This window comes from Equus asinus, chromosome 16, assembly GCF_041296235.1.
Source record: "Equus asinus isolate D_3611 breed Donkey chromosome 16, EquAss-T2T_v2, whole genome shotgun sequence".
Lineage (NCBI taxonomy): Eukaryota > Metazoa > Chordata > Mammalia > Perissodactyla > Equidae > Equus > Equus asinus.
The window spans coordinates 6,377,033-6,390,309 of record NC_091805.1 but is presented as its reverse complement, the minus strand read 5'-3'; the positions used below and the strand labels follow the sequence as shown (position 1 = coordinate 6,390,309).

Below are 13,277 nucleotides of genomic sequence, written 5' to 3'. Positions count from 1 at the left end.
TCCAGTCTTGGCCAACTCCAGGATGGGGGCCCCGTTGAAGTCACCTGGCCTGCCTGGGTCTCGGTTTTCTCCGCTGTGCAGTGGGAATTGTCAGACTCCCAGCTCACTCACAGGGTCGCTGTGCAAATCAAAGTGGGGGTAAGTGGACACTGAAAAGCAACCAAAAGTCAAACATTTTGTCAAGAAACAGTGTCATAGCTCATGAGATTTATACAAAATATGGCTGTTGCTTATTATTTATTAAAATGCTGTGTAAACAAATAGATGGTTATCTTAAAATTGCAAGAGTATTGGAAATACGTTTGTAGCAAATACATGTATTAATTGTTGATTATCGTGTACTGTAAAGAACTCATTCAAACTCCTAAGAAAAATATCAAGATCTTGCCATATGAATAAGCAAAGAATGTAAACTTACTCTTTTTCAAAGTGACAAACTGTTCATAAACAAACAGGAGAAAATGTTCATCCTCACTAATTATCTTAGAAATGCAAACTGAGACAGCTTTAGGAATACCATTTTATGTATAAAATGTCAAGGTCTCAGAAATTCTCCTTTGTTTTGTTGATAGTATTGCATGTTAATAAAAGCCCCTTTAAAAGCAAAACAGTGGGGGGCTGACCTCGTTGCCTAGTGGTTAAGTTCAGCATGCTTTGCTTTGGCAGCCTGGGTTTGGTTCCCAGACGCAGACTGAGATCACTGGTCAATGGCCATGCTGTGGCGGTGACCCACATACATATATAGAGGAAGACTGGCACAGGTGTTATCTCAGGGCGAATCTTCCTCGGGGGGGGGGGGGGGGGGGGGCGGGAACAAAGGCAAAAAACTGACAAATTCTTCTGTTAGGAATTTAAGGAAGCTAGGGAAATAAGTTAAAGGAATGAAAAAGACTAAAGCATGAAGATATCCAATGTAATCTTATTTATAATAATAAAAACTGGCAATAACCTAAATATCCAGCATTAGAGGAGTGATTTATGATAAATTATGACTTTTCAACATGAAGAACTATTAGACCTCTTGAGCGATCCTTATGAATATATGTAGAAATATGTAAAAATATTTAAAATTTAAAGTAAAATGGAAAAAGAAAATAATGGAGTGCCAACATTCTCCATTTTTATCCTTACAGCAACAGTGTACTAAAGGTGTTTCACACTTTAGAAAACCAACACTTAGGAATTAATTGTCCAAGGATTTGCAGCTCATTAGTTGAGGAGCCGACATTCAAACCCAGATCTATGCAATTCCAAAGGCTTCACTAGGATTACTACCAATAGCATTAAACTACGGCCATGGTCATGTGAAAACACTTATGTCTATGGAGGGAAACAGGCAAAAATAGATGGTAGCACTGGGATAGTGGGGTAGGGGTCAATTCCAAAGCAGCTTCCCATCCTTTTAAAACTTGTTGAAAAAAAAACCCGCCATTGTGCTTTCAATAGAAAAATGAAAAAAAATATGTTGAGTGTAATATTTCAATTGTTTACTCTGATTTTGTATATATTCTCTTAAAGGTTGGCAAAATAGGAATACATGTGTATTTTTATAATTTCTCCATAGCTGTGGCATAATCAGGGTACTTTCCTCCCCAACTTATCTACAAAAGAGTTGAAGACATACCACCAGCTCCTCAATGAGAAGCAAAAGTTAAGTCTCTAGAACTTTCTGTGGATAGAGGACGGTGACCAAGCAGAAGAGTTTCTCCCCATGAACAGCCCAGACTGGCTCCTCCGGCCAGGAGCCACTCTCAAGGTGGAGATGATGGGATGGCACCATTTGGTGAAAGTAGGCCAGTTCCTGCGCTCAGGGTGTGCCCTTCCCTCGGCCAGAAGCCCTTGCACAATGGGGCAAAATGTCACCATTTTGGTTCCTACTGTCTTTTACCGTTGGGGTTCAAGACTTGATTCGTCGTTCTTTGACACCCAGCATGACTTCATAGTCAGTAGCCCCGACAGCATGTGATAGCACACAGATTTCTGTGATGGACTCAAGGCACAGGGTCTGTTTCGTTGAGCTTTGCCTCACCTTTGTGGAACATATACCTTTCAGGCCTACACTAGGCTCTTTTATATGTTTCAAACACCCTTTTATATCCATTTTGCCATTTGAGTTAACACTGGAGGTGTCTTGAGAGCTGGAAACATTCTCCAGCATACTTAATATAGTCTCTTCAGGATCTTGCTCCATTTTGTAGGTGGGGAAATATAAGTTAAGTGATTTATCGCAAGTCATTGGTGGTGAAGACATCTGGAAGCCAGGCCGATAAACCCAGTGTTCACCCTATTCCTTCAGTGCCGGCGTTATGTTATTTTCTAGAGCATTAAATATACCTGGGAACAAATATGTTGAGACGGATTAGAATCCACTCGCCATTCAAAGCTAAAGATCTCCCAGGGCTGTAGTTTTGTGTTTTATAATCGCAATAAACTTTGTAGTAATGAAAGGAGTGTGGCAAGTTATCATGGACGTTCTAGAGAAGTCCTGCCAATAGAACATTTTATGGGGGTGGAAGTATTCTATCCCCGTGCTGTTTAGTAAAGTAGTAGCTTCTGTGTCTACTTGACCACTTGCAATGTGGCTCATGTGACTGGGGGAATGAGTTTGTAATTGCGTTTAATTTAAATCCCCACCTGTGCGGGTAGCTACTGTATTGGACAGCACAGTTCTAGACTTCTCAGTGCCTTCTTGACATCTCCGCTTGGATGTCTTAAAGTTAACTAGGTCAAATGAGAATTCTTGATTTTTCTTTCCTCTCTCAACCTGTCTTTCCTGCCATGGGGGAAAGCCATCCTTGACCCAGTTGCCTGAGCCAAACCTAGGTGTTGTCTCCACCCCTTCCTCTCCCTCATCTCCCACAGCCACTTCCTCAGCAGTTCCTAATTATTTTACCTCCAGAAGCTGTACTGAAACCATCCACTTGTCTCCATCTCTGCTGCTACCATCCTAGGCCAAGGTATCAGCATAGCTCACCTGAACAATTGAGTGGCCTCATAACTGGTCGCCATTGATCTGTGTATCCACTGTGGCCTCTTCCAGACTCCTCCCTACAGCTGCCAAAGAGACACTATTGAACTCTTCAGGAGGGCACGTCACTGCCTGCTTGTATGGAAAAATTTGTAGAACTTACCAGTGTTTGAAGTTATCTTATTTACTTCTTTGTATACTTGTTTATTTTCTGTCTCCCATGACAGTGGGAGGGTCCCCATATATGGAGCCTTGTTTACCTCCTTCACTACTGTATCTCCAGCACCAACAACCATGCCTGGCACATAGTTTGCACTCAGTAAACCTCTCAATAATTGTTTATCGTGAAAGAGATGAGATAGCAAGAGTCAAGAGAAAGATTTATGATTTGGTTGTTAAAAACAGAGATGATGCTGACAGCTGTACACGTGAGAAGGGGGCGGTTTCCCTTACATTCTGGATGCTGTAGGAAGGGTGCGTGCTGTGGCTAATTGCATTTCTCCAGGAGTGGGTAGGCCTGGCCACGGTCCTGATAGAATCTCTGACGTGAGCTAGGAAGAGCTCTTTTTCTCCCTAGAGGTCTGTGTATGTCCCAGATCTGGAAACTTTTGTCTTTCCTACAGCTAGAGCAAGAGGAGAGTGTCCTCCTACAAGGTCACTTTTATATCCATCTAAGGGGAGTTTAGATAATAATCGAAAGAAACATATTGTGCAACTCTAGAATGGCAAAGCGCTGTCCAGACAGCAAAAGGAGATTCCAACACGTGACTCATAAAATAAATAGAAGGTGTTTGGAATATACTCATATTGAGCTATTTGAAACCAAGAGAACTAAGAAATAGAGTTTTGTGTCCCTTTTCTTGGTTGAATATTGACTTTTTTTTTTTAAAGGAAAATGTCTTTTCTTGCACTCCTTTCTAGAGGCCAGCCAAGGCTTTCAGTGGGCCGGTTATGACTTAGATCCACGCTCACAGTGAAATGAAGCTGACAGCCTTGGAGGCAGGCTCAAGTCGCTTAAGCTTTGAGTTGTGTTTGTCCCTCTACTACTGACCAGGCCTAGGAACTGACCCTGCCCGCAGCACTGGCTGGATTTAGACGAGTTCAGGCTTGCCTGTTGAAGTGCATATTCGGAGACTCTTTCTCCTGGTGTGTTTTTATTAGGCGCAAGTTTATAGCCCTGTCCTGTATCCTTCCAGTGCTGTTCCGCTGTTTCACTGTGTGTGCCTTCATTGAGCATCTACTGTATACTGAACACCTTGCTAGTTCCCAGAAGGACCAGGATGAGTTAGACGCATTTTCAGCCTTCAGAGATTCTGCAGGCAAGTGGGCAGAGAGACCAGTAGAGACCAAGTGAAACACAGGAGCCACCTGTAGGGACAGAGAGCAGACGGCGCGGAGCCAGGGGGCGGGGGGGTGAGCCATTAAGGGGGCAGCCTCTGGAACCAGACTGTCTGGGCTCACTCTCTGGTTCTGCCACTTACAAGCTGTCTGACCCAAGGCTGCTGACTTCCCCTCTGTGCCTCGGTTTGCTCACCTGCTAAATGGGGTAAGAGTAGCACCTGCTTCCTGTGGTTACGGAAAGGACTAAGGAGCACGTCCAGCGTGGGAAGCAGTGCCCGGCACACAGCTCCCTGGAAGTCCGATTCATTGTTAGCAGCTGTAGCAGTAGCATACGTTTATTGATTGAACTGAGTGAATATGACTTTCCTACGCTTACTGCAGACTTTTCCTTAAGGCAGCCAAGGGGGTCCACAGAGCTCCCCAGAGGCGGTGACTTCTGACCTAAGACTTGAAGACAGGCTCGTCCTGCAGGGAAGAACATGATTGACAGGAGGAACAGACTCTGCAGAGGCTCAGAGGCATGAGCGAGCGGGGGGCAGTAGGGACCTGTAAATAGGTCTATATGGCTAAAGGACCAGAGGCCTGTGGGAGCGCCCAGGAAGGGGGAAGGCCGGAAATCGCTGGGCCTGTGGGACTTGGAATTGATCCTACAGTCTAGAGGAAGCCCCACAGGACTTTCAGCAGGCCCAGGGCCCACTAGCCAGATTGGCCAGCAGCGTCCCCAGTGGCCGCAGCCACGGCCTGCTGATTCTAACAGTGTCACCCCCCCCCCCCCGCCACCCCCCGCCTCCTTCTGAGACTTGGGCAGGCAGTTCTGAGTGTGGACCTGACTTTTCTCACTAGGTGTGATTTCTTTGGAGACCAGAGATTGATAAAGTGAAAAGGATGTGTTTTCTTAATTCTTTTCTACCTGATCCTTCCTCTTACCCCCTGCCGCTGCTGAGAAGGATACAGAGGTGTCTGTCTTACAGACCCCTTTGCAAATCGGATGAAAGTGGTAGACCATTCCCTCAGAAAGCCACAGAGACAAGATTTTCCAAAGACCCGTGTTAACTTCCCCTGCACCCCCACCTGGATTGTCCGAACAGGCCCCCAGACCCAGCACAGTCTTTGTGACCCCAGGTCTGCCTGTGGTTTTCGGTGCTCTCACCCTGCCACTTGTTGTTTTTAATTTCATTTGCTAACACATCTGCCGTCACTGCTCTTATCTGACCACGTATCATGGGAGCGGCCTCCAGATACTTGATGGTTATAATTAAAACTGAGAGGGATCATCTTATTTGGAGCCATTCAGATTTAATCGAGAGCCCAGGGGCTGCGGGCCTGGGCCCTGGGGGCAGACTCTGCGGATTAGAATCCCAGCTCTGTCTTTATCTTACAGCCTTGAGTAAGTTGCTTAGCCTCTCTGTGCCTCAGTTTCCTCACTATAAAACGGGAATGATGGTATACTCACCTCCTGAAGTTATCGTGAGGATTAATTGAGGCAACAGAGGAACATAACGAGAACGGTTTCTGGCACATAGTAAGTGCTATGTAAATATTTGCTATTATTATGTTGTTACTTCTACTAAATGACATCATAAAGTGGGGGAATGGTAGATTCCTAGGAGCGGGAAAATAGATGAATAAAATCTCCATCTGCGTTTGACCCACTTTGGAGCCTTGCCAGTACCTGAAGGCCAAGAACCGGTTCCCTGGACTGTGCTGTCAGGTGTGGCAGCCGCTAGCTGCTGTGGCTGTTGACCGCTTGGAATGTGGCTAGCCCGAGTTGAGATGGACTGGGTCTTGAAGATTTAGTATGAAAAAAAGAATGTAAAATGTCTCAATAATTTTTTATATTGGTTACACTTTGAAATGATAATATTCTGAATAATTTAGGTTAAATATATTCTTAAAACTAATGTCATCTGTTCTTCTTGCTTTTTTAACTTGGCTCCTAGAACATTTAAAGTTGTGGATGTGGCTTGCATTATATTTGTGTTGAGCTGCACTGCCTTAGGCTCGTTGTTATCGGTAAAACAAAAACGTGTGCTTATTGTGATCAGGTGGCCACGGTTGGAAAGCCTTGTGTGCTCCTCTCGTTGCTCTTAAGTCATGCTGGAGCATCTGCTTTTTGATGGGCTCCACAAAGGAAGCCATGGCCTGCTCCTAGCAGAAGCGGGTCAAGGGACCAAGGCAAGAGCCGTCAGAGGGGAGGCTTCTGCTGACTTGGAGAGGTTTGGACGAAAACACTACCATTTATAGTTATACTGGCCTCAGCCTTTCAGCACGCCCTGAAGTAGATGAGAGAATGCTCTCTGTTCAGGAAGTTGAAATATGTAGGCGAGAAACTCTCCCTCTTCCATCAGGAGCCAGAAAAAGCTTTGCTAATCTTTAACCAAAAGAATAAATTACTCAACATTATGGCAGTCACTTGGGATCGAAAGCACATCCTTTCCAAACGTGGTTTACTGATAGAATGTTTGTTTAATTCTATTTCAGATTCGTTTCATCGCTTAAAACCTGATAACGGTGGGCCACACAAAGTCTTACTGGTAAGTGCTCTTTCATTTTTAAAACAAAGTGACTATTTGACATTATTTTTGAAATGGTATTCACGCTTCTCAGTTAGATGCATTCCTAACAGTCCTATGATTAAATGTCTATTTATTCACACTTTTTTTTTCTCTCTGAAATGATTTAAGATGTTTCTTTGCCTTAAAAAAAAAAAAGCAGATCAATCCATGTTCTTTTGCTAAGAATGTGGTCAGGGAAAAGATCTACGATTACACGCCAAATACTATTAAAATAAAAACTTTTTTTTGTAATGAACTATTTCCAGGCCCCTGTTGATGGTCCGCTTGTTTCGAGCAGTATCCAAAGCAACAGTGTTCCTTCAGCCAAGGAATTCAGACAGTCGCTGCAGTGTGTTGTAATGAAAATTGACTCAGGGCTGTAACATAAGGGCTTTCTTATTGCTCTGTTTTTTCTCTCATCTCTCTTTGAACCTAAATGCAATTATTGTGAGACAGCCGTTCTGTGATGGCAGAAAACTTCCTTGAGAGCTAGGCCAGTAACGTGATTTTTCAGTGAAAAAGCTTCTGAGGCTTCGGGTGGCGCCCCTCCCTGCTGTGTGACGATGCTGTCATTTGCAGTGTGTAGCCGTGAGCTTTTGCCGCATAACTCCCCAAAATTTACTGCCAGAAATTTGAGCCGAAATTTAGGGACTCAAAAGTAGCAATCATTTCTTTATCCCTCAGTTCTGTGGGTTGACGATTGCGGCTGGGCTGGCTCGACTGTGTGAGTCTTCTGGTTTCAGCTGGAACCAGCCATGTGTCTGCAGTCAGCCGTGGGTGCAGGTCAGCTAGCCTTTGCTTCTGGGGGTCACCTGGCTGTTGGCTGGAGTGATGACAATGACTAAGACGTGCGTCTCACCGTCCTGCAGGCTATGCTGGATTTTGTTCACATGGCGGTTGGGCAGGGTACCTAGAGAGAAAGCAGAAGCATCTTGAGGCCAAGGCTCAGAACTGGCACAACGTTGCTTCCAGCACATTCTGTTGGCTAATGCAAGCTATATGGCTAGCCTAAAGTCAAGAGATACAGACAAAGATTCTACCTCTTGGTGAGAGGAGCTGCAGAATCACATTGCAAGGAGGCTGGGTACAGGGAGGGGAGGAACTGTAGCCGTTTTTACAACCTACCATTCAGTGTTTCTGGGTCACGTGAAAACAGCTGTGATCGAATGAAAAGAGCATGGAGAGTGAGAGGACTCAGGTCCCACTCCTGTCTCAGAGCCCGTCCTCTCACCCCACTGGGATTGACAGGCCCTAGAGTCCTGGTCTCACTCTTGGCCACCTGGCGTCTCCGCCAGGTCAGCACATTCCTGGTGGTCTTGCCAATTCCAGGTTCCCCACTGTCCAGCCCTGCCTTCATTCCACACGGCATTGCCACACTAGTCATCTTGCAGTCCAGCTTCCAGGATGCGCCTCCTTTGCTTAAAACTGTCAGTGCCTCTGTATCACCCTCCACATCAGCCTCGGCTCCTCTCTCTGGCTTCTCCGCTTCTGTTATCTGGCCCAGTCCTCGCTTGCTCATCTCCTGCTATTTTTTTTATTCTAGCCACACTAGTGTATTTACCATTTCTCTTGAGGACACCTTGTGCTGCTCACCCTTCTCTACTCAGAAATCCTTCCCATTCAGCAGGGCCCAGGAGAATCTTCCTTCTCCATAACGTGGCCTGCCCTGCCTGTTCCTCTATCTGAGATCCCTGCCCTGAACTCCTCAGAGCCAGACACAGCCTCTGTGATTCGCTCGTCTTCACTGTGGCTCGTCTTTCTTCCTCCACGGCTTTGCCAGCGCTGTGAGAGCAGAGGCTACCTGTGCCTTCCTTGCAGTGTCAGCACAGGGCCTGCAGAACAGCAGGTGCGCAGTCAGCTGGGAAGCTGCAAGGACAGTGCATCTGGTCACCCACCAGCAGCTCCTCAGGATCATACGAGGCACCTGTTGAAGTACATGCTCATGGTCGCTTCCACTGAGCCGTCCACATTCAGTAAGTCTGGGGTGGACCCCAGGAATCTTAAAGCACCCAGATGGTTCTGATATGATTGCTATGCAGTTGGCAACCATTTGTTATGGAAAGAACCAGAGATTTATATGGGACCTGGGTTTGAGGTCAGGCTCTGCAACTTTCTGGCTCTAGGACCTTGTAAACTCAACCTTTCTGAGCGTCAGTTTCCTCATCCATAAAATGGGAATGATATCTAACTCAAGGATTGCCAAGAAGATCAAAAAGGATGATGTATGTGCCAGTGCTTATAAACCATAAAATGTAGTCAAAATGCATTGATTGATTGTGGGTCTGCGGCCAGCCAGTGCTCAGAAAGGAGCAGTTACCTCCGTGGTGGTAGTCACGGTGGTGACACAGGAATGGGCACTGAGTAGTGGAGTGGTGATGGTGGTGGGATGAAGCATGACAGCAACGATAGTCCTAATTCGTGCCTACCGTTTATTGAATGCTGACTGTGTGCCAGGCACTGTGCTAACTTCTCTGCACAGAATTTGAGATTTACAGGAAGTCCCCATTCGGTTGCATCGGTACCATAATTACAGCCTATCCCGTCATTAGTGAACTAGTTCTTTGGTCTTTTCCTCTTCAAAATACCTAGTTAAAATGTACTCATCTCTGAGAGGAGAAATCATGCTGATGGCCACCTCTGGCACCATGATGAGGGAGAGCTTGCCTGTGAATGAAGCTCAGAGTGTTAAGAAGAGGCGGCAGATGGAGAGAATGAAGAATAACGGCCTAATAATAGCTCATGAACCTCTGGATACAGCTATGCCTAAAGCCCAGGCCAGAATGGAAATTTTAGTCATGTAAGTCAAGAAACTAGTTTAAGTTGGATTTCTGTTACTTGGAACCAGAATAATTCTAATAAACCTGATCTAAGTGAAAATAAAGCCCAAAAGGAAATTCCTATTCCTGGGAAGTCTTCATGGAATTCTGGGCTCCTCTCTGACAATAATGCTTACTGAATTAAAGTTTTTTCATCCTATGACATTCCTGCAAAAAGTCTAGGCTTAACATTATTCTTATACCACCCCCCTGCTCCTCATAGTTCATCTTACCAGTGCTGCCACCAACCAGACACTAGCTGGTGTGATGAATATTAAAGTTATCAACCAGAAGAAGAGTCCCACAAGTGGACAACAGTAGCCCTCGTGGGTAGCACCTGGAGACCCCGGCTGGCATTCTTGGTGTCCTGGGTTCACATTCCTTTAACCACCCAGGGGCGTAGGGGGCAGGCCTTACCCAACACAGTCTTCTGCTCTCCTCCTTAGGCGGCTGTAGCCGCCCCCTCACAGTTTGGTTCCTCAGGCAGGTGTCACCTACGGGTCCGCAAGCTCTAGGAGACACATGGCAAGCCCTCCAGATGTTGTCTTTGAGATGCTTTGCTCTAGGCTTGAGAGGAAAGGCTGACCTCTCACCCCACCCACCTGAGGAGGGTGGGACTCAGAGCACTTCCGAGGAGTCTTCACCCAGAATCCTCATCACGTTTCACTGTCCTGACCTGTTTCTATCCTCCTGACAGATCTCTGAGCTGGCTGGGTTGGCTTCTTAGAAATTTCCACATAACGGTCTGGCCTCCTGCTGTGGAATTTCCCATCTGTTGCATTTTGATGCCTCAGTAGAAACTTCCACTTTAGCATCTTATCTCGGTAACTGTTAACCCCTGGCCCAGTGCAAGGAACTCCTCTTCAGCACCCCTAAAAGTGGTCCTTCATCCTGGGCTTGAAACCTCTCCAGGCACAGGGAGCTCCCTCCCTCCCTCCCGAACGTCCCATTCAGATTGTCAGGTAATTGGAGTGGTTGGAAAGATGCTGCTCCTGTGGCCCCCTTAATGGGGTCGGAAGCGTGTGAACCTGAAAAAACCTGCCTGGGGGCAAGGATTCCCCAACACCTGTTCTTAAGACCAAAGGGAGGCCCTGGACCTTGTCTCTGGCTAGGTTTTCTCACTGCCACACTAAGCGCCCTTCCTGTAACCCCAGCAGAAAGCTAGTATTTGCACACCCTGTGCTCAGTCACCATTCCTCACGATCATGGCCCTAACTGGTTTCCTTTGATCTGAGGGCTGATCTGCCATGCTTCACGGGTGCCTTCTGTTCAGGACTCCCTCCAAAGTGTGTGAACTCTGCAAAATCAAGCTTTGCAGAGTGGGTCCTACTGCTCTCCGAAGACACCCCCCCCACACACTTCTTTGCAGTTTTTCTTTTATGTTCGTGTCCTTCGGAGTCAGCAGGTTTCCCTGCCTCCTCCGGTCCCAGCCTGCTGAACCCGGCCTCTCTGCTCACACGCCCTCTTCGTCATGTGCAAGTTGGGCCACTGGGATGGAGGATCCTGTAACAAGCAGGTGACTCTGCATTTAGGCTGCCCACCCCGTGGTAAAGGCAGCCTCTCAGGGGTGCAAGGGGCACATGCCAGCGAGACACTTGGGTCAGCTAAAGGTGGAGTCACTTTGGGGACAGTGGCCTAAGAATGCATTAAATGCATTTCAAGTAGTTCCATCATGGACTGGTTCCCCTGGCGGCACTCAGCATTACGTGTCAGAGGTGAACCTGGTTTATGTCCTTATGGTATTTTTACTGGCTGTTTACAAAGATGGCAGATGGAGCGCACTCCCCCACTTGCCCTCCCCGTAGCCCCAGGAGATGTTGGAGGCAGAGGCTGGGAGGACAGAGCTGGACTTGCTGGCATGGCTCGTCTGTCTTCTTCTCTTGGCCTGAGAGAATATAGTGGTTTCCATTTGGCCGTTTGACGGTCCAGATATGGGGAACAGCTGACAGGCTGTCAGCTAAAGCATCTTTTCTATCAGTGTGCGTTTTACTGTAGGGGGTGGCATGGTATATAGGCAGACAGACTAGAGCTCAGACCTTTCTCCGGCTACTGAGACGCTTTGGAGAGAGTGGGTTAACCTCTCTGAGCCTCGGTTCCCTCGTCTGTTAAAAGGAGATGATGCCGTTTGACTTACAAGATAACTGTATTAAGGGAGCCAAGGCATGTGCTGAATTCAGCACAGTGGCCTGTCACGTGCTGTGTGATCAGTAAATGGTAGCTCTTATCATTACCTTCATGTGAGAGTTGTGATAATTTCTAAAAAACTTAAAGCCTTAAAAACAAGTGGCCCAGTTCTCTAGCAAAATTTATTTTTTTTTAAGATTGGCAGCTGAGCTAACATCTGTTGCCAATCTTCTTCTTTTTTTTTTTTTTCCTTTTTCTTCTTCTCCCCAAAGCCCCCCAGTACATAGTTGTATATTCTAGTTATAGGTCCCTCTGGTTGTGCTATGTGGACACCGCCTCATCATGGCCCAATGAGTGGTGCCATGTCCGTGTCCAGGATCCGAACCAGTGAAACCCCAGGCCGCCGAAGTGGAGCGGATGAACTTAACCACTTGGCCATGGGGCCAGCCCCTGCAGCAAATGTTTTTTAATCAAACAGGAATTTGAGAAAGAAACAAAATATGTGCAACTACCAGCTTTTTAAAAAAAATGGCTATCTTGCAAAGGTCATTTGTTCTTTAGAGGGTACAAAGTGTTTTTTGGTTGCAGAGGCAGCATGACCCAGGGGCTGGAAATGAGTCTCAACCTGCCAGCCTCAGATCCATCACTGAAAACTTGGGTGACCTTGAGCAAGTCACTTACTCTTAAAGCCTCAATTTCCGTGTCAATAAAATGAGGATCTTACCGTGCAGGGTTGTTGAGGAGATTAAGTACAATAATCTACGACAGGCTTACAGGAAGCACCCAAATAATGGTGGCCATTATTTTCTGGCCACAAGATTAGCTCCATTTTACAGATAAGAATTTGAAGAACACTTCTGTCCTTGTGATAAACAGCTTTATGAAGACACTCTTAGAGGTAAGAAGTTGTTCTCACTGTTCTGTGCAAGAAAGAACAGGAACCTGCCGTAGCTGGTTTGCTTTTCAGTACCACACTGTGGCATATCACGAAAGCAAGCTGCATTACCAAATGGGACAACTTTCCATTTTTTTAGGCCTCACCTCATTTCCTGGTTAAGATTTTGCCGCTAGATTAGGAGAAATTTATATGTTATTTTTACAAGGACTGTGAAAATATGCAAACAGAGCTATATTCAGCCGGATGCTTTAGATGAGCTTATTTTGGGCTTTCCCAATAAGACTGGCATGGAGGGCACCTTTGAGGAGCCTGCAGAGATCCTGGAAGGAGATGTGACCTTCCCGTGGAGGAGGAGGAGGAGAAGGCAGGGCCTGAGCCAACAGGGTGACCCCAGCCGGGGGCCGAGGCCTGGTCAGGCGGAGTGGAGAGCTGCCCTTGGCAGTGCTGGGATTCCTGACCCAGGAGGTGTGTCCCCTTTAACAGGCTCTGCGGTGTTCCCTTGAGCAGTTCTTTCCTGGGGTGCCCCTGGGGCAGTGGGCAGTCCTGAGCCATGGACCTCCAGGCCCTTCGTCTCA

The 13,277-nt window shown here is 46.6% G+C and overlaps 1 protein-coding gene across 3 annotated transcripts in view; it reads left to right on the top strand.

Moving 5' to 3' along the window:
• GNG12 (G protein subunit gamma 12) overlaps positions 1-13,277 on the top strand; it is a 110,734-nt gene that overhangs the window by 41,392 nt on the left and 56,065 nt on the right. For all 3 annotated transcript variants that reach the window (XM_044748940.2, XM_044748932.2, XM_044748937.2), the window contains exon 2: positions 6,791-6,843. The gene's annotated coding sequence lies outside the window, so the exon portion shown is untranslated. The remainder of the gene's footprint in view (positions 1-6,790; positions 6,844-13,277) is intronic.